The following is a 20,512-nucleotide window of genomic DNA, read 5'->3' as shown; positions in this document are numbered from 1 at the left end:
TTGATTTGGCATCCATCCTTTCCATTTTAACTGATTAAAGCAGTTTACTGTCTGGCTCTCATGCAACATTAACCAAACCAAGAATGAGAAGGAGGGTATTTTACATACACAGTGCCTGCAGGGCTACAGGATTCCAGTGACCTGAGGTATAGAAGGCTCCTTGCTGAAAGCAGATGAAATCATCCTGCATTCTGCCTTTCGTTATTCTCCAAAGGCATCACAGTCCGGAGTCCTTTCATAAGCTCTCAGACCTATACATTAATACTAATATTCAGGTTAAACAGGAACACAAACACGCCAACCTTTCTCAAAAGATGCCAATAATCTTTCAATATACACAGGGCTCCACTGCATTAAAGAATGCCAGTGTGCTAACATATTGTTAGAGTAAGTGCCTTACTTGGGCAAGAAGAAATTCAGAAATCCAGCTATGACACTGGTCTATTGAGCTGTAACTCGATCTTACCTTAAAAAAAGTTTAAGATACTTATTTATATCAGTTGCCATCTTTTCACCGCTTAAGGAACAAATGCCAGGTTTTCTTGGTTCCTCGATAAAAAATAAAAATGGGGAGGGGGGCGCCTGGGTGAGCGACCGACTTCAGCTCAGGTCATGATCTTGCAGTTTGTGGGTTCGAACTCTGTGTCGGGCTCTGTGCTGACAGCTCAGAGCCTGGAGCCTGCTTCGGATTCTGTGTCTCCTTCTCTCTCTCAAAAATAAATAAATGTAAAAAATAAAATAAAATAAATGAATAAATAAAATAGGTATTTGAGCAAAGTCAGAGGCAAAAACGTCAGTGCTGACTTTACTCATGCTTTGGGTCTGAGCGGCTGTTCGCTGAAATGTTCTTTTGAGGCCAAAAAATGGTTCCTCCTAACACTGGCATTGAGGCCTTAGGTGAGAATACCTTCAGGACGACTCACAAAAGAAAAAAAACAGACCAGACAAAGTTTAACTCAATTTTATTTTCCACTTTTAGTATTTTTCAAATTATACAACATGCAGTCTGCCAGAGTATCCATACATCTTCATTTTAGAACCTGGAGGATAACCAAAGTTTTCCACGGGCCAGGGGAGGGTTACTTCCAGATCTTTTGTTACATGTACTATATTACAGCATCATCACTTGATATAAGCGGCCATTGTCCCCTTCAAACCACCAAAACAATTCTGTCCACAAATTTTTTTAATGAAAGCTACTGTACAGAGACATAAAGCCCAGAGAAAACACATCTGCAGTACACATTACATACTTACACACTAAACATGTACAATCCTACAGGATGCCCTATTCCCCTTGTATCTGCACACAATGAAAATTATTTAAAATTGGTACACGATATGTAAATGTGTAAGCAGACTTCATGGAGCAGTGCTTCTTTCAGCAGCGACCTAGCCCTTATTCAATACTTTTAAACAGTCTAAATTGTTAGTGTTAAATGAAACCATTTTAGGCTACGATGGTTCCTTTAGTTTACGCAAGCTACTCAGGGTGAGACAATGAAGTGAAATCCTCCCCCTGCTCCCTTCCAGGGAAAAACTTCCCTAATATGTCATGTAGCCAGACTCTCAATGTCTCCTGCCCTGCTAAAAAAAATACACTTCAAAGAGGGGACTGTCAAGACTTTTATTTGCTTTCAGTTATTCCTCTAGGAAAAGAGAACTGATAATTCTCCCATGAGTCTTGGGGATGGCTTGGTCTGGCCTCGGACAGAAATGTCCCTTCTTCATGTGAAATTAGGGCATCACAAAGTCACTAGATGCTACGTTCCAGACAAACATTTTTCTTCATTTATCCCAATATTACTATGAATTCTAATTTTTTACAATCATGGTACTATTTCCTTTAAAAGTCTGAATCCACATTTACTCTCCCTACTACCTGCCATTCAAACAAACCAACCGTACAGCTTTTGAAGGGATGAGGCATTTGTACAGAATTGTCTAGTAAACGATCAAAACACATTTGGCATTAATATATTTTAGTCTCCACCTATAAATCTTTTTAAGTCTTAAAAGCACTTTATGAATTGATAATACAGTCAATGAAGGAACATACTATGTTACAAGAATGCAATTGGTAAGTTAAATGCAACCACAAATCTTGATATCCCAACCAACATTTCTCTAATTTAACAATCCACCATCCTGCAGGTAGAGATTATTTGTATAAACCATCTGGCTATTCCCTTATAGCATCAAAAAGTAAACTTTCAAGAAGTAGCATGAAATATAAAATTATTCACAGAGGAGAAACACACACATTCTCTCTCTTTCTCTCTCTAGCAAAAAGCAGCATACAACCAAAAATATAATCATAGGCGCAGCCATTCAGAAGTGTGGTTTTTATATTTAGAGTACAAATGGAAAGGAGTAATAACCTTAAAAACCAAGGAAAATTGCATCAATGTGGCTTTTTAAAAAAGTGGCCTACAGAGAATATGGTCCTGATATTAATTATACCAAGTAATATTTAGGGATCCACTTGAATATACTGTATTCCCCGATAATCTGCCTATCTTTTAGTCACAGTGTGGGAAAGTTAGCTTAGAGGTCCATAAAGATTGAAGCTAGGTGAACTGACTGGCTGATCAGCAAGTAGCAGAATTATCTTTAAGAGACATCAAAGCCAACTTTCTCTGTGAATAAAAGTGGTGTGAATTTTGTCAATCCCTTGTGGAGATCAAGAAATATGGAACTACAAGTGAAACACGTAGTTCTTTTTGAAACACGAAAGGACCAAGCGACTCTTGAGAAATAGAAAAGGGGTAACCACAGAAAAGTTACTTTGGAAAGAATCTAAAATAATCTATTAACAAGAGAGCCCCCAGAAAGAATTACTGACCTTTGTCCAATTTCCAAACATAAAGTAATACAGTTGCATGATAGACAGTAGGGTCACTCAACTACTAATTGGCAATCCTTTCCAAGACCAATGCTTCAGCCTCTAAAATCAGAGCCAAACATATTAATGGCAAGATTATAATCTATGGCATATGTTATTACCTGATAAGGTTTGCAAATGCTGCCCTACAAAGCCCCTTCTATCAGACTGTAAATAGCCATTGAGCATGTATAGCAGGCAAGTTACTGGCAATATAAGAAAATCAAAAGAAGAATTTTTAAAATGTAAATGAATGCAAAATTGTCATTTTTATGAAATAAATACTTCGGTAGAATTTGTCTTCTTCTTTCTCCTTAGTCCCCCCCCCCAAAAAAAAACCAAAACACATAAACAAAGTGCAACATTTAACAAATAAATTAAGTCAAAGCAGCTTTGCTGTGTTAGGGAAATTTTACACAAGAAAAGTCTGGAAGTTAATTCACAGTCCTCAGTGCTTTACACACACACACACACACACACACACACACACACACACACTTCAACTACGACTCACACAGCAAAGAGAAAACTCCATGTCTACCCGGCCTACATTTCATTCCTGTGGTGACAGCAGCAGGGACAGTGCCAGCTTCCTCATCGTGGGCAGGCACAGAGATAGGATGGATGCTTTCACTGAGATTAGTCTGGTCGTCACTGACTTACCCTCCAATTTGTCAAAACTAGTAGCAGCACACAAGACCAAGTTAATTGAACCTTTGTCAGCTTCCCTGAAGACTTTACTACTTGGAAATCAATCATTCTAAAATCCACAACTGGAAGTAAGAGTTGATTCAGCTTTAAATTCATGTGTTAAATAAACCAATAGTTAAATGTAAAAAAAAACAAAAAACCCATCCATACCGAGTTCTTCTAATTCTGCTTAAGAAGATGAAATCTATCAATTTGAAGCCACAGAACAAACTCAAAAAAACAATCCGCAATGAAGGGTTAACATAACAATTTACAGCAACTTATTCACAGGCACAAATATTTGTCAATTACTCCCCTGCCGGAGGGCTTCCTTTTTCAACTGTGGGAATGAATGATCCTGGATTTCATCAGCAGTACCCCCTCAAGGCTTAAGATGGTTCCCTACAGGAAGAAGCCATCCCCAATGCGAGCTCCAGTAGGGTCAGGGAGGAGGAAGCGAGGAGGGGGCCACCCCATTTCCAATCACCTAACTTTGCTGCATTTTCAACACTCCTGAAGAAAGGATGTTCAAAGTGGGCTGGCTGAGACTAGTCGCTGCAGGTTCACTAGCAAGCAGCTCAGGTGAATTTTATGACTTTTCACATTTACATAGATGTGTTTGAATGAACAAATTCTACATTGCTACTGTCAGATTGTTTTTCTGCCTTGAAGAAATTTGTTTTGCATTTTAACAGGTGCCCTACTAAAAGTGTATTTCACAGATCCAAAGATGTGACCGGGATATTCAAAATGCTTCTTTGGGGTAATTTGTTTCGGAAAAGTGTTCAGAATGAAAATTTTGAACCTTATAGCAGCACTTTTTTTGTTGTTGTTCCCTAAAAATATAAAGTAATATGTTTATTTTACAGGAGACCAGACAGGTGCAGTGGAGCGTGATTCCCCGCCTCCAGAGCACTTGGATGTTCCCCCCAGGGAATGGCATGGAGGGCGTTTGCTGGGACTGTGCACTATGGAGAGAGGAGGCTCCAGGGACTGCCCAGAGACCACCCAGCACCCTGAAGCCGAGTCGTGGCAATGGTTCCCAGGGGTAAGTGGATCTTCTGTTAGTGTCCCCTTCAGATTTCTCAGGAAAAGTCCAAGCACACACCTCTACACACAGAAATTCTACACAGCTCAAATATCTGAAACTGGTGTACTGCAGATGGCTGGGGTAAACAAATGTAAAAGAAAATGGAAATTTTGTGTAGGAGGGGAAAAAAAATATATAGGAATTGGTGATTAATGTAGTCCTTGACATGCTGCGTGGAGAGCCGTATCTGTTGAAAAAGAACAAGAGAGAGAACATAGGCGTTAGGGAACATAGTGGAAATACACTCCTCAAAAAATGTTTTCATATTTAGAATATCTAGAGTATTTAGATATTTAGATGAATATTCTAGATATTCAGACCTGAGCTGTCCAATATAAATACCATGTGAGCCACATATTTAATTTTAAATTTTCAAGTGGCTCCATTAAAAAGCGGGAAGAAAGAAGTCAAATGAGTTTTAATAATATAGTTCATTTAACCCAATAAATTCAATACATTGTCATTTCTACATGTAATCATTATTACAGGTTGAGCTATCTTATGTTACAATATCACTATTGAGATACTTCAATTTTTTTCCCACAGTGTTTGCAATGTGGTGTATATTTTGCATTTTGACCACATCTCAGTTTGGACTTGGCCACATTTCAAGTCTCAGTGGCCACATGTGGCTAGTGGCTAGTGTATCAGACAGCACAGCTCCTATTTACTGCTTTTGATTTAAGCATTTAGCCCTGACCACAGTCTCTCCCAAAAGTCCCGTATCTATTGACACTGGTGATAGAGGAACAGAATGCATTTTCTCATTCCTAAGGAGTACTCGAAACACCGTTGCACTTGCCAGCACTTGGGATTTTAAGGCAGCTCAGACATGACCCCTAACCCAGGCTCTCTCAAGAAACAGATTCCCAGTCCCAGCTGAAAGGTAGGTTTCGCCTCCCTGGGCTGAGGAACTTACTCGGAGGAGACATCCCCTTTGATTTTGCCCACCAGAGGTCCATCTGGTCATGTTCAGGTCTCCAGGATAAAAGTCTGGGCTAAGTCCTGACTCAGAGGCCAGCCCCAAGTGGCCTCTGTCACCTTTGGACCAACTCTAATAAAGTCAACTTTCAGGAAGAAAGCAAAGGGTTCAGCTTCTTCCCACCAGCTGGAAGCCGTGGGTCTGCCAGTCATCTTCCTATGGGTTTTGTGCAGAGCTCAAGGTGCTTGTGGGATGGGGAGGGGGTGACAGCAGCGATAAGCAGAGCCTCGTCCTGGAGAAACAGGGAATTGCCTGGCACGGAAATATGACACACATAAGAAAAACCCACGTGTCCATCTGGTTTTAAAAGGAACTCCATAACCTGACACATCGCACTGTTTTTCCCTCTAGAAGAAGGCTTACATCCAACTTTAGTGCTCAACTGTGCTAAACATCTCAGATTCCTGCTATAGCGCTCTCTCCCTCTCTAGTTTTTTTCTCTTCACTCTCCTGACTCCTGTGTTATAATATTGTAAGTAACCTCACATATTTTGCATAAATAAGCAGGATGCAAATTATAAATAAATAGTAAAAATTCAGCATGTGTAAAGGGATTATAAAAAAGGTAGGAGCAAAGTGGGTAGGCGGGAGGGAAGAGGAGAAAAAAGACAGAAATTGTGTAGGAGAAAAGAGACAGACACAAAAAATAGAAAGCTCATTTGGTAGCTACCATCTCTTGCTCCAATGGTGTAACTCCACAGGTAGAAATCTGCTCCATTAAAAATGGCTTCAAGAACCCTACATGATAATATTCATGTCCTGTTTAGAAGTTACAGAGAAAGATTTGTCTCTGGGAAGAGCATCTTGAATGCTTAGCTTTTCCGGTAAGATTTTGTGCTTATTATTAGGACAAGAGATGAAGACTCTAGAAGCCTGGTCATAGTTGTCACTTTAATTCAGTTTGAGCTGAAAACCAATAGGCTCTTGGATGCTTTCGGAAGACCACCACCTGGAGGCAGGGAGGTAGGAGCACACGCCTTAAATTGTAGGGTTAGGGTTTAACGTGAGGATTGCTGCCAACCTTGTTGACAGAGCCTAGGATTAAAGACACATACTTGGTGGGGTGGCCTCTGAAATGCCAGGGGACCATGGCCCTTCATTCAAACCCCCCACCCTTGCATGGGCAAGACTCAGCACGTTCTGGCCAGCAGTACGTTAGAAACAGGGGGCCACAAAGGAGACCCAACCTGCTTAGTCACCTCAAGGCGGGTGAGAAGCCGGAGACGTGACAGGCTGTGGAAAGGAAAAACACAGGAACGCCCCCAATAAAGAAAGGGTCCTTTACCATGAAGAGGTCATTCTGCATTCTGAATTAAAGATCTTTACAGCCCATCTGCCAAAGCAGTCTTTCCAGCAAGCCCAAGAAAAAAGGATTCCCAAACATCCCCCAACGATCTGAATGCTCATCTCTTCTGATAAATCCAGAGCGGGGGGACATGGATAGAATTTATAAAAGTAAATGGGTTGGCCCCTGGAGAAACCATTTCTGACTTGCGATGGCAGAGAGCAGCCACCCAGCGAGGCCGGCAAATCTGGAGAACATTTAACACCCAGTTCTGTGGACCCTCTTGGATGGCTCAGAGTTGTTCCTCACTCAGCTGCAAGCACGGTACTGGCTGAAGTGACTTGCTTACGAGGCTGTCCCTGGGCCTCTGCCAAACTGGAGATGGAAATTCAGAGTGGCAACGTGTGACCAGACTTAGAAGGAAATAAAATCGCCTTTCTTTAGAAGGGGTGGGGAGGCTGAAGAAAGAAGCTAATTATACAAGAATTTTGCAAGAACGTATTTTGAGATTTTTCTCCCCAACTTTAGCTTTTGCAATTGCTTGCAAGTGGATTTATGCTTAATCCAAACAGTACATAGTTTTATCTTCTCTTTTGCCTTTCTACAGTTCAATCCCCACACTATAAGAATTACCAATGGAACTTCACGTACCACTGCTGAATAGAAGTGGGTTTATCTCACAGGAGCAGTAGTGCAATCCGCTGTGGAGGGAGGATCGCTCTTCCTTCCGGCTCCTCCGTGGTTGCTTCCTTTGAGCTCACAGTGCTGGTTTCTAAGTCCTGTGCCATAGGGCCCGTCTGCAGTCACTTCTGGCCTCTCTCCCCGAGTCCCACTTTGTTGATACTCTCAGGCCTGTCCCCACATCCACCACAACACTGGCCCTAGTTCTTGCCACACAGCATTCCATTCCCTTCCACTCCTTCCACTAGGACCTTCCACTCTTCTTTCACATCACTCATTCAACACCCAGCGAACCCTGGGTGAAGAAGGTGCTATGATCATAACTTCTCCATGCCCAAGAATCCTGTCTGGAGTGACAAGGCTGGGCTTTTTTAATTCAACTAAAATAAACACACTGCACGGACAGAATGCAGGAGCAGAGAGGGGAATCCAGTCCTGTCCATTAAGCCAAATGTTAAACAGATTTGCAAAACTGCAAAGCAATGCCATTCTGCTGTTTTTGTTTTGGAAAATAATTACTTTTCATTAAAAGTGGCACTTTGGTTGACAGTAGTGATATCTAAAATTTTTGTTTCAATTTATATCAATAGTATAAAACATATCAAGAGACATACCCCAGGAATGTAGAAGCTTTTTGATATCAATACTTTTTAAGACTATAAAGGGTCCCAAGGCCAGGAACTTTGAAAACTGCTACACAGCCGATCGGACTTCTTGGTCCAGGATCCACAACTGACAAGATGTGTGATCCTGACAGTTCAGGATCTCTGTAGAAGATAGGATGGCCCTGGACGAGATAATGTCAACACGTGCCCGTTCTGTGCCAGGCCCCCGCCCGAGCTCTCTGCGTATAGTAATGCATTTAATCCTCATAGCCACCCTGTAGGTCAACATAGTCATGTGGCACATTTCACAGAGGGCAGGGAGGCACAGACGGATGCAGTAACTTACCTAGAACATGGCCAGGCTGGGATTCAACCCCAGGCAGCTGGGCTTCATATCCTGAAGCCACAATCACCCTGCCTGAAGCAGAGTCCCCTGCTGCAGGTACATTCTTGTGACTCAATCACTTAATTACTAGGGTTTTCCAACAGCAGTAGCAAGTTGAACAGCCCAGTGGCTCAGAGGTAGACCACATGTGTGGCTGACTTAAGGATCCCACATGACCTGCTGTAAAGGAGGCTCCCTGACTGATGCTGTTGGAGAAGTAAATAAAGTATGCCAAAATGGCCAAGAGGACTAACACAGACTCTGGTCTCTAGCTTAGAGACCCCTCCTCCGGGTTCTTCTTCTTTTGTTTGCTGTGCATTCAAAAACCCCCACAGAAATGGAGGCTGTCGGCTATAAATGACCCTCCCCACTTGCATTCCAGGCTCAGACTGTGGAGAAACAGTTTCCTCTGAGCCCACCAGTGTTAAATAAATCTCCAATCCACCAAGATCTCCGAGTGCCGCTTGGTTTTTCTGCCAGCGTTCCAGTCTGGTTCCGTAACATACTTGGTTCCCTGACCAGGAAACCCAACCGTGCTGGCTCATTGTTGCCACCTGTTTGGGACAACAGCGAGGCGGTGATGGAGTGAGGGATCGCAAGGGAGAAGGTGCGCCCTGCCTGAATTTAGGCAGTCTCCTTCTCGGTTGCCTTGGGCTGGCCCCACTCCATTGTTCCCACGGGACTCAGACCTGGTAGATGAGGACCTGGACCCGACATCGGAACCGGTAAGGCCGGGGCCCCAAAGAAGTCAGGCCCACCCAAAAGGGTGGAAGGGGGACCTGATCAATCCTTGGAAGCCTTAACAGGTCTCACAGGTAGAGAATTTTTGCAGGAGGGAATGTAATAGACTCTGGTGTGTGTGTGTGTGTGTGTGTGTGTGTGTGTGTGTGTGTGTGTGAATGTGTGGCTCAGCCAGGCTTGCCAGTCGAGTTCGAGTTTGTGGCTCCACGGGCAGGCACCCTTAAGGTCCCCAAGAGTCTACGGAGTCTAAATGCGCTCTCCTGTGTGTGGTGAGCGTATAAGGTCCAGGACGGTATTGGCTCAGATTCCGATTGCAAGTCACAAAGCTGAGTCCGCTACAGCCAAACCTCACCTAAAGTTTCCCTCAGGAATGCGACCAGAGAGAAGTGTCTGATTGGTCCTCTCATCCGAGGGGATACCCTCCCTTTGTCTTTGCGACACCGAATACGAGAAAGAAATTAATAATGGGAAAAAAACAGAGTAAGCCTACGATTTTAGAGGTCATGCTCAAAAATTTTAAAAAGGGATTTTCAGGTGATTATGGGGTGAAAATGACACCCAGGAAGTTAAGGACCTTTTGTGAACTAGAATGGCCCATATTCAATGTAGGATGGCCCCCTGAAGGGACATTGGATGCTCAAATAATGCAGCGGGTTTGGCTAATAGTCACTGGGAACCCAGGCCACCCTGATCAATTTCCATACATCGACTCCTGGCTTGAAATTGCCCGAAATCCCCCGCCTTGGGTGTGATTCATCCTTGGGTGTGATTCATCGTTAGCAAACAGAGCCAGGCAAAGGTTTTAGCCACTTTACCTGGAGGCTCACCCAGGGAGCCAAAGAAGCGACCCACCGCTCCTCTAATATTTAAAGGAGACGAAGGAGACACAGAGGAAGATATTGTCTTTCCACCTCCTTATGACTCACCAAGCTCCCTCCCCCCTCCCCCTGAGCCTGAAACTCCTCCCCCATCTCTCTCTCCACCAGGGCCACAGTCACCACGCCACCGCCACCGAAGTCACTGCCACCGCAGTCACCGTCACAACCACCACAGTCGCCACAGCAGTGGCACCACCCATCTCCCCGTCCCTCTCGGACCCGGAGAACCCTCCCCCACAAGGGCCAGCAGCCAGACTGCACCCCAGACCCAGACCTAACACTCTCCAAATGCCTGTAAGGGAGACATGAGAGCCTGAAAGACAGAATGAGGATGGAATAGTCCAGCCCAGCCGTTCCATGATGTATTATCAACCTTTCTCCACAACCGACCTCCTCAACTGGAAACACAACACTCCATCATACTCGGAAAAGCCACAAGCAATGGTCAACTTGATGGAGTCCCTCTTCCAGACCCACTGACCGACTTGGGTAGACTGTCAACAGTTACTCCGTACTCTGCTTAATACAGAAGAAAGAAGAAGGATAAGAGAAACACAACAGTACCTAGAAGATCATGCACCTCCAGGGATTAATGATCCTGCTGTCTGGGCTCAAGCTGCCGCACCTGAAGAACGCCCAACAAGGGATTTCACCACAGAAGAAGGACAGGCCCACATCTGATGATACCAGGAAGCCCTCCTCTGGGGAGCCTTAGCTGGAGCCAGAAAGCCCATGAACAAGACTAAAATATCATCAGTCATGCAGCACCCTGGGGAGTCTCCCGGAGACTACTACGAAAGATTATGTGAAGCATACCGTGTATATACCCTGTTTGACCCCGAGGCACCAGAAAGTCAACAGATGGTAAATACCTCCTTTGTGACACAGGCTGCCCCAGACATCAGACATCAGAAGAAAACTCCAGAAGTTGCAGGGCTTTGTTGGGATGAATATCATTCAGCTGATAGAGGTCGCCAATAAAGTTTTCATGAACCGAGAAGTTGCAGCCAAAAGAGAAGCAGAGAGAAGACTAAAAAAGAAGGCCACCCTTCTCACAGCACTAAAAGAAACAGACGCTGCAAAGATGGGAAGACCCCAACCACCCAAAGGGGGGAAGGCCAGAGCCCCCTTAGCAAGGGACCAATGTGCATACTGCAAAGAGAAGGGACACTGAAGAATGAATATCCAAATCGGAAGGGGCCCTCAAAACCCAGCCATATCGGGAAGAACCTCGAGGCGAGAACCGTGTTGGTCTGGCTGGGGTAGAATCAGACTGAGGGGGACCGGGCTCTTTCTCTCTTGGCCCCCATGAGCCCACAATCGAAATGAAGGTAGGGGCCGAACAATAACTTTCATGGTTGACACTGGGGCTGCATACTCCGTTGTTACTTCCCCAGTGGCGCCCTTAAGCCAAAAGACGGCAACCATACTTGGGGCTACTGGGACATGGGCGATGCAGCAGCCCTTCTGTCAAGCTCAACAATGTGAACTTGGGGGTCACAAGGTCCAGCATGAATTCCTGTACTTACCCGACTGCCCAATTCCTCTCCTGGGCCGGGATCTGCTCTCCAAACTTGGGGCCCAGATAACTTTTGAACCCACTGGACACACTAGCCTCCAATTAAACCCAAGGCAGAAGAAAAACCTGGTCTTGGCGATTACCCTGCCAAGGGAAGAAGAATAGAGACTCTTCTGCACCCAGGCCTTACCCTGTAGCCCCTCAGAATTCAGGCTTACATTCCCCTCTGTATGGGCTGAAGATAACCCACCTGGACTAGCTTGGAGTTGGGCCCCCATCATTGTTGACCTGATTCCTGGAGCCCAACCTCAGAGACAAAGGCAGTACCCCCTTCCACTCAAGGCTAGAATGGGTATACAAGAGCACCTGACCAAGCTCAGAGAAGCAGGTACCCTAACTGATTGCCAATCAGCTTGGAATACCCCATTCTTGCCAGCCAAGAAGCCAGGAGGAGGATACCGACCAGTACAGGATTTGAGGGCCATTAACAATGTGACTGTTTCCTTACACCCAGTGGTTCTGAACCTGTATACTCTCCTCAGCCAAATTCTGGGGTCAGCCAGATGGTTTATATGCCTCGACCTAAAGGATGCTTTCTTCTGCCTCCACCTGGCTCCTCAAAGTCAACCATTGTTTGCCTTTGAATGGACTGAGCCCGTTACAGGGCGCCAGATGCAGCTGACCATACGACTTCCCCAAGGTTTCAAGAACTCACCCACTCTTTTTGGGGAAGAAGTAGCTGCAGACCTCGCCGACTTTCTGAGGGAAACCACAGGGTGTGTCCTCCTCCAATATGTAAACGCCCTCCTCCTTGCCAGCGACACCCAAGAAGACTGTAAGAAAGGTACCAAGGCCCTCCCCTCCTGCAGCTCCTGTCCTATTCGGGGTATGGGACCTCTCGGAAGAAGGCACAGATTTGTCAGCAGCAGGTCCGATACTTAGGCTTCTTCCTCACAAAAGGAAAAAGAGAACTAGGACCAGAAAGGAAGAAAGTTATCACCACACTGCCACAGCCCCAAAAAAAACGAGGCTTGCATGAATTTTTAGGGGCCACAGGGTTCTGTCGCATTTGGATTCCTGGATTCTCAGCCATAGCGAGGCCCCTCTATGACTGTTGAGAGGGCCAGACCGGAGCCCCTCGCAGGGGCTGAGGAGGCAAGGGCCGCTTTCACAGAAATAAAGTTGGCTCTGGGATGAGCCCCAGCCCTGGATTTGCCTGACACAGAAAGGCCCTTTAACCTCTTGGTACAGAAAAGGACAAAATAGCCCTTGGAGTGCTCACTCAGAGTATGGGGCCTTGGCAATGGCCAGTGGCCTACCTGTCAAAAACACTTGATCCTGTGGCTGCAGGATGGCCACTGGGCCTCAGAGCACTGGCAGCCACAGTCCTGCTCATCAAGGAGGCAGACAAACTCACGCTGGGACAAACACCTAATGTTAAGGTCCCACATGTGGTCATGTGAGCACCCAAGGATATCGTTTCCTCTCCAATGCTCGGCTGACACAATACCAAGGCGTTCTCTATGAAAACCCAAGGGTCACTCTCGAAACAGTAAGAACACTAAATCCGGCCACCTTCCTTCCCACGGAGGAGGGAGGACCCAACCATGACTCTTCCGAAGTAGTGGATGAAGTCTATGCCAGCCTCCCAGACCTCCAAGACCAGGCTATAACAAGCCCGGAGATCACCCTGTTCAGTGATGGGAGCATCTATTTACAAGTGGGCAGCCGAAGAGCAGGATATGCGGTAACCACAACCACCGAAGTTCTGGAAGCCAAGGCCTTGCCGGAAGGATGGTCAGCACAATGGGCTGAACTGTATGCCTTAACCCGAGCCCTCATCCTTAGCAAAGGTAAATAAGTTAACATCTACTCTGATTCCTGGTATGCCTTCGCTACTGTGCATGTACACGGGGCCATCTATAAAGAAAGAGGCCTCCTTACTGCTGCAGGGAAAACTATCAAAACCAAGGAAGAAATACTAGAGCTTCTTGAGGCTGTATGGCTGCCAGACAAGGTGGCTATCCTACACTGTAAGGGACATCAGAAAGGAAATGACCCCGTAACTCAAGGAAATCGCCTGGCCGACAAAACAGCCAGAGTGGCCGCCTGTGGTAACCCAGGCAAAGCTCCTACCTACACTATGACTCTTGCGCCCCAGAGGGAATCCTCCCCGCCCCTGTACACAAACGAAGAAAGAAGTTGGGCCTCGACGGAAGGGGGCACACCAAGCAAAGAGGGATGGTGGGTCATGCCAAATGGGCACATCTTTGTCCCGTCGTCTATGGGAAAACACTAGTGAAGGAGTATCACCAACTCACGCACCTAGGAAAACTGCACTAGAGGCTCTCCTCAAAAGAACTACTGTATCAGCCAGCTGCTGCCATTATGCCCAGCTGTCGGTGAACAATGTGTAACGTGTGCCAAAAACAATGCTTGGTCTGCCCCATGGCCCCCTCCTGGCAGGCAAAGGATGGGGGCCGCCCCTTTTGAAGACTTGGAGGTGGAATTTACTGACATACAACCAAATAAAGGGTTCAGGTACCTTCTTGTAATAACCTGCACACATTCGGGATGGGTCGAAACATTCTCCACCAGAACGGAATGAAGTCGCGAGGTGGCCAAAGCCCTTCTACGGGATTGTGCTTCAGTTTGGTCCACCCTTAACCATACACAGTGATAACGGACCTGCATTTGTGGCAGACATTATACAAACCCTGACAAAGTGCCTCGACATTACTTGAAAACTGCACACTGCTTACCGACCCCAGAGCTCAGGGAACGTAGAGCGGATGAGTCGCACCCTCAAGGAAACCCTCGTTAAGTTCCACCAAGAGACTAATCTCCCATGTCCAGATTTACTCCTGCTGGCCCTCCTGTGTGCCCGATGCATGCCTGGAGCACTAGGATTCTCCCCTTTTGAGTTATTATATAGGCGCCCCCCCCACCGCCCCCCACCATGTTCAGGAAAACTCCCAGGAGACCTACACCAGATTGGAGACAAAGGAATAAGAGAACAGCTTCAGACCTTGAGGGCAGTCCTAAACAAGTTACAAAGATATACCACAGAGAGGGCCCCAATTTCCTTAGGGACCCCCGTTTACCCCTTTCAGCCAGGAGACTCTGTGTGGGTCAAAGATTGGAAGAGGGAACCTCTTAGACCATGGTGGACTGGGCCTCATACTGTTATTCTAACAACTCCTACAGCCCTTAAAGTTTCAGGTATCACCCCCACGGGTCCATCACTCCAGAGTTAAGAAGGCCAACTCAGAAGAACCCACAATTTGGCGAAGTGATCCAGATCTAGTCAACCCGCTTAAACTGACCCTCAAAAGGGAAACTGGCCCCTGAGACCTCCAGCCCTGCTCCAGCCACACCCCGGAAGCTGGCTGACCTGCGCACGGCAGAAGCCTGAGGAATCAACGTGTGAACCTAGCCTAGGGGTTTGGATGCAACTCTGCCAGCCCTTGCCCCTTCCTGGTGCCATAGCCCTGATTTTACTTCTTACTGTTGGGCTGACAGAGACTGCACCAACAAGCTGGACATGGGACAAAAGATGCATGCTGGGTCTCACATACCTCCTCTGGATGGGAGGATTATTAAGTATTGCCTGTATATTATGATAACCTCTCTCACCCTCACAATGGCCGCTTACCCACTTTGCCCCCAGGATTGTTATATGACAATAAGGGGGTCAAGGGCGTTCAGCGCCTTCACCTCCCTCCACAAAGATTGCTACAAGGGAAAAACACCCACTCTGTCAGTCCCTCGGTGCCCCAAGGGCTAAGAATTGGACCATAGAGATAACCCAAGATGTCAGGACCCCATGTCACAACAAGGGCCTCCAGAGAGGGAAGTGAGCTTGCTACACTTACCTTCCTCAATGGGGGATCTTGGATGGGGAGGGATGCAAGACAGGGCCCTTCAAAAAGCTATAAAGGATACCCAGGATAGGGTAATACAAGCCATAAAGGCAACCACCCCCCGGGCAGCCTACCAAGGTTGAACCTTTCAGCCTTCAATCAGATGCTTAGCAATTCCCCACTCCAGCCTTGGGCCAACACTACACTACAAGTCCTCCATAAAATAGATAATCACACTCAAACCTGCTGGATGTGCTTGCCCCTCAGCAGTAGGGCTTACTTAGCCATTCCTATCCCTTTGTCCTGGGAAGCTCCTGAAAATCTCAAAACCAACACCTCTGTCTTAATTGGACCCCTGGCCACTGGGGTCCCTCTCACTAATGCTGACAATCTAATCTGTATGTCCCTGAAGGTATGAATGCTACCACTCTATGCAGAAGAAATATAACCTTAAAGAGGAATGCAACCCTGTGTTCAACCCCTGGGGTGTTCTATCTGTGTTCTAATTTGGCCTACCGATGCTTAGAGGCCAACTGGACTCAGATATGTTATTCTGTCTTCCTAACCCCAGAGATATCCGTGTACACTGAAGATCAGCTCCTAACAAACTTTAGCCCCAAGTCCCGGACTAAACAGGCAATCCTGCTACCCGTTCTGATAGGAGCAGGAATTGCGACAGGAATAGGAACTGGAATAGGGGGCATAGGCTCATCTGTAGGACTATACCATAGACTATCTCAAGAGCTAAATGAAGACATGGAACGGGTGGCAGATTCTCTGGTAACCTTAAAAAAACAAATAAACTCTCTGGCGTCAGTGACCCTCCAACATAGTTGAGCCCTCAACCTCCTCACTTTAGAAAAAGGAGGGTCTTGCATCTTTCTGGGGGGAGGAATGTTGCTATTTCGTAAACCAGTCAAGAATAGTTACAACTAAGATTAAGGAACTCAAGGAAAGAATTCAATGTAGACAACAGGAAAGTATCAATCAATGGAAAGGATGGGATCTCACAGATTGGGCATGCTGGCTTCCTGCCCTGGCGGGGCCCCTCCTCTCCATAATTTTACTTGTATCCATCGGCCCTTGTATACTGAATGCTGTGGTACGTTTTATTGAAAACACTGTTGTTCGCCAAACTACTGCCCATATCTTAGCCCTCGCCAAACTACTGCCCATATCTTAGCCCTCCGAGAGTATCAACCTGTAAAACTGAAAGGTGATGCCTACTAAAAGTTTTTTTTTTTTTTTTTAAGGCATCAAAGGGGGGGGAATGTTGGAGAAGTAAATAAAGTACACCAAAGATGGCCAACGGGGCTGAAACAGACTCTGGTCTCTAGCTTAGAGACCCCTCCTCTGGGTTCTTCTTCCTTTGTTTGCTATGCACTCGAAAACCCCCACAGATATGGAAGCTGACAACTGTAAATTACCCTCCCCACTTGCATTCGGCACTCAGACCTTTGGAGAATCAGTCTCCTCTGAGCCCATCGGTGTAAAACACATCTCCAATCCACCAAGATCTCCGAGTGCCGCTTGGTTTTACCTCCAGTGTTCCAGCCTGGTTCCGTAACGATTTCACCACTTCAGGGGGGTTAAATTTGGTAAAGCAAATTCTCACCTACCCTCTACGTACAGAGTGAACTCATTTCTGCTATGAGCACGAGCCAACTTATACATTTTAAGTACATTTTTTATTTGTGATTAAATGGACATAAAAACCGGGAGAATGGTCAAAGTAGACCCCGTCACTGATGCCAGATGGATGGATCCAGTTATTCAGGACAGAGAGAAGAGTAACAAGCAGGAAAGACAGTGATTTAGAAAAGCAAACAGAGGATAAACGAAGTGCCAGCTTGGGAAGCTCAGCCTGAACCTCAGGATAAATTAAGGACCAAACAATAAGGGCCTTTTTGTTCTGCAAGTCAAACGCTCAGAAAGAAAACTATTCTGCCTGAGGTGGAGTGAGGAAAACAATGAAGGGAGAGAGCAGGGTGGGGGGTTGAGAGAAGGTGGAATTTCTTAGATCAAAGATAGAGGCCCAAGTGGACCCAAAGTTCAGGGCTTTAGCTGAGGGTAGTAAATGAGGGGAAATGGCCGGGGACATTCAGAGGCAAATAAATCTGAGGTTTAAGTGCTAAGCTAAAAAATACTGGACTTCCTGTCTCTAATGTACACGTGGAATTTCCCCTTTTGGGTGTAGCTTACTGTGACAAGACTTCTTAGACTAGAACATTATTGATGCATTCCAGATGTCCGGGCCAAGCCTGAAGGTCCCTAAAAGTGTCAGGCATGCAGGCAACATAGGGTCCAGGATGTCAGGCCCTCAGTCACAGATGACCATTATGGCAAAAAAAGGGGACAGTTGTGAAAGCCTGTAGATCTGTGTTAGGTGTCCGCTTCCAGCCCACAAACATTTAAGAGTTAAAGATACTGTTTTTTACTAACAACGAACAAATATATTCGCAATGAACCTCCTGAAGTAGTAAAACCTGAAGAAGACAGAGCCATCCCATAGTGACTGTCACTGACCCAGGGAATGTCACACAAATCAGGGATACAGAGGCCGTAACAGAACACCTGGTCTGCTTTGATGGTTCCATCTGCCAGGTGGCCCTGCTAGAAACCACAGTCCTGCTTTTCCAGCGCTGTTTTCTTTATGCCTCAAAACACGAAATCACAGTCTGAAAACACGGAACTGCTTCTTCTTCTTTTCTTTTTTTTAATGTTTATTTTTGAGAGAGAGAGAAACAGAGTGTGAGCTGGCAAGGGGTACAGAGAGAGGGAGACACAGAATCGAAAGCAGGCTCCAGGCTGTCAGCACAGAGCCCAACGTGGGACTCGAACTCGCAAACTGTGACACCATGACCTGAGCTGAAGTCAGATGCTTAACCAACTGAGCCACTCAGGCGCCTAGAACTGCTTCTTCTGTAAGAACCCTAGTGGGTCCCTATTGCTGTACCATTGTGATTTTACCAAATATTTTATCAAAGCTTATCAAAACTTTATTAAAGAGGCTACAGTTTCTAGACTTAATATATATGGTTTTTAATAAAAGTACAGTCCTCAAGATATCAGAGTCTTCATCTACATCAGCAAAGTGAGGTGCATCCTGGGCCTGTGGTTCATTTCACAATTATTTTCTTTCTTTCTTTTTTTTTTTTAATGATTTTCAATTTCACCTTTATTTTTGTTTGTTTGTTTGTTTGTTTTGAGAGAGAATGCGTGTGAGCCGGGGACAGGGGCAGAAAGGGGAGAGAGAGAGAGAGAGAGAGAAATTTTTTTAAGTTTATTTATTTATTTTGAGAGAGACAGAAAGCTAGCAGGATGGGCAGAGAGAGAGGGAGAGAGAGAATCCCAAGCAGGCTGAGCTGTCAGTGCTCAGAGCTGATGTGGGGCCTTGATCAACAACTGTGAGATCACAACCTGATCCAAGAGTCGGACACTTAACCAACCGAGCCACCCACCCGGCTACCCCAGAGAGAGAGAGAATCTTAAGCCCAACTCAGGCTCACTCCCCGGACCCTGGGATCACGACCTAGGCTGAAATCAAGAGTTGGATGCTCAACTGACTGAGCCACCCAGGTGCCCCTCACAATGTTTTCAATTTTACATTTTCCTTGCCACAAAAATCTGAAGCATTAATATGTGCATATTCTAAATTCTCTAGCTGACTACCTTGCAACCAAACATTCCTGCGTACCTTCAGCCCCACATGCATTTTCTGCTACGACCAGACCAAGTGGGGTCTACTCCTTATCACTTAAATAGCCTCTGGCTAAAGCTGGACCCCCAGGATGATAATGAGTTCCAGCCACTAGAAGGTGAATTGGCTGGAAGGTATGCAGTGGTTTTCTTTTTTTTTTTTCTCTTTTTCTTTTCTTTCTTTCTTTCTTTCTTTCTTTCTTTCTTTCTTTCTTTCTGACTTTATTTATTTATTTACTTATTGGAAGTTTATTTATTTATTTTGAGAGAGAGTGCAAGCTTCAGCCAGGTACGGGCAGAGAGAAAGAACCCAAGCAGGCTCCATGCCTTCAGCGCAGACCCTGAGACGGGGCTTAAACTCCAGAACCGTGAGATCATGACCTGAGTGGAAATCCAGAGTCGGGTGCTTAACCAACTGAGGCACCCAGGTGTCCCAAGACTTTATTTTTAAGTAATCTCTATACCCAATGTGGGGCTTGAACTTACAACCTCAAGATCAAGAGTCACATGCTGTACCAACTGAGCCAGCAGGCACCCCTCACAGTGGTGTTAGCACAGAAAGGGGGTAAAAGAAGTGAGTCATGTCATGACACACGGAAGTAACTTGGACAAGCCAAACTCCTCTGGAAGCAATGCATACCAGAGTCGCATTGCACCCAGCTCTTTATTTTCAGCAAAAGACCATCTTTCATTGCATTATGTTAAGGCTGGTGATTTGGATTTTTGATTTGTGCTTCATTTCAATCTAACTCCTAAATCTGTTTTGACTTGATAGCTGCATAAGACTAAGTACAAGAGTATATACTGTTTTAAATTTGCTAATACTTAACTATAATAAAACAACTTAAACTCTGGCAAATATGTGAGAACTTTATCCCCTTAAAAGTATTCTATTTGCTATTCAAATCTGAGAAATAGTGGTCTTAATATAGGAAAGGGAAAGGAAGACCATTTTGCCTGGAAGCCTTTTAGAGAAGGGCCAAGGTATCAGCAGTGCCCCACTGGCGCCATCTGGTGGACACATTGGAACAAGCGCCCAATGGCTTGGCAAAGCACTGCCAGGAAAGGAAGCCCAATCCAGGACGCTCGGAACTAAGGAGCCGGACAAGTATTTAAAAGGTGTCCACATTAAGTGTGGGCCATGCATAAACACTCAGGACTGCCTCAGAAGTCTATTTCACACCTTATCTCTTCTCCCGCCCACAACCCC

At 45.7% G+C, this 20,512-nt stretch overlaps 1 protein-coding gene across 1 annotated transcript in view; it reads right to left on the bottom strand.

Moving 5' to 3' along the window:
- Positions 1–946: 946 nt before the first annotated feature.
- The window catches only part of KIF5C (kinesin family member 5C), a 162,661-nt gene continuing 143,095 nt past the window's right edge, over positions 947–20,512 (bottom strand). The window contains exon 26 of the mRNA XM_027055825.2: positions 947–4,851. The gene's annotated coding sequence lies outside the window, so the exon portion shown is untranslated. The remainder of the gene's footprint in view (positions 4,852–20,512) is intronic.

The sequence above is a fragment of the Acinonyx jubatus genome, chromosome C1 (genome assembly GCF_027475565.1).
Source record: "Acinonyx jubatus isolate Ajub_Pintada_27869175 chromosome C1, VMU_Ajub_asm_v1.0, whole genome shotgun sequence".
Taxonomy (NCBI): domain Eukaryota; kingdom Metazoa; phylum Chordata; class Mammalia; order Carnivora; family Felidae; genus Acinonyx; species Acinonyx jubatus.
This window is presented reverse-complemented; position numbering and strand designations above follow the sequence as displayed.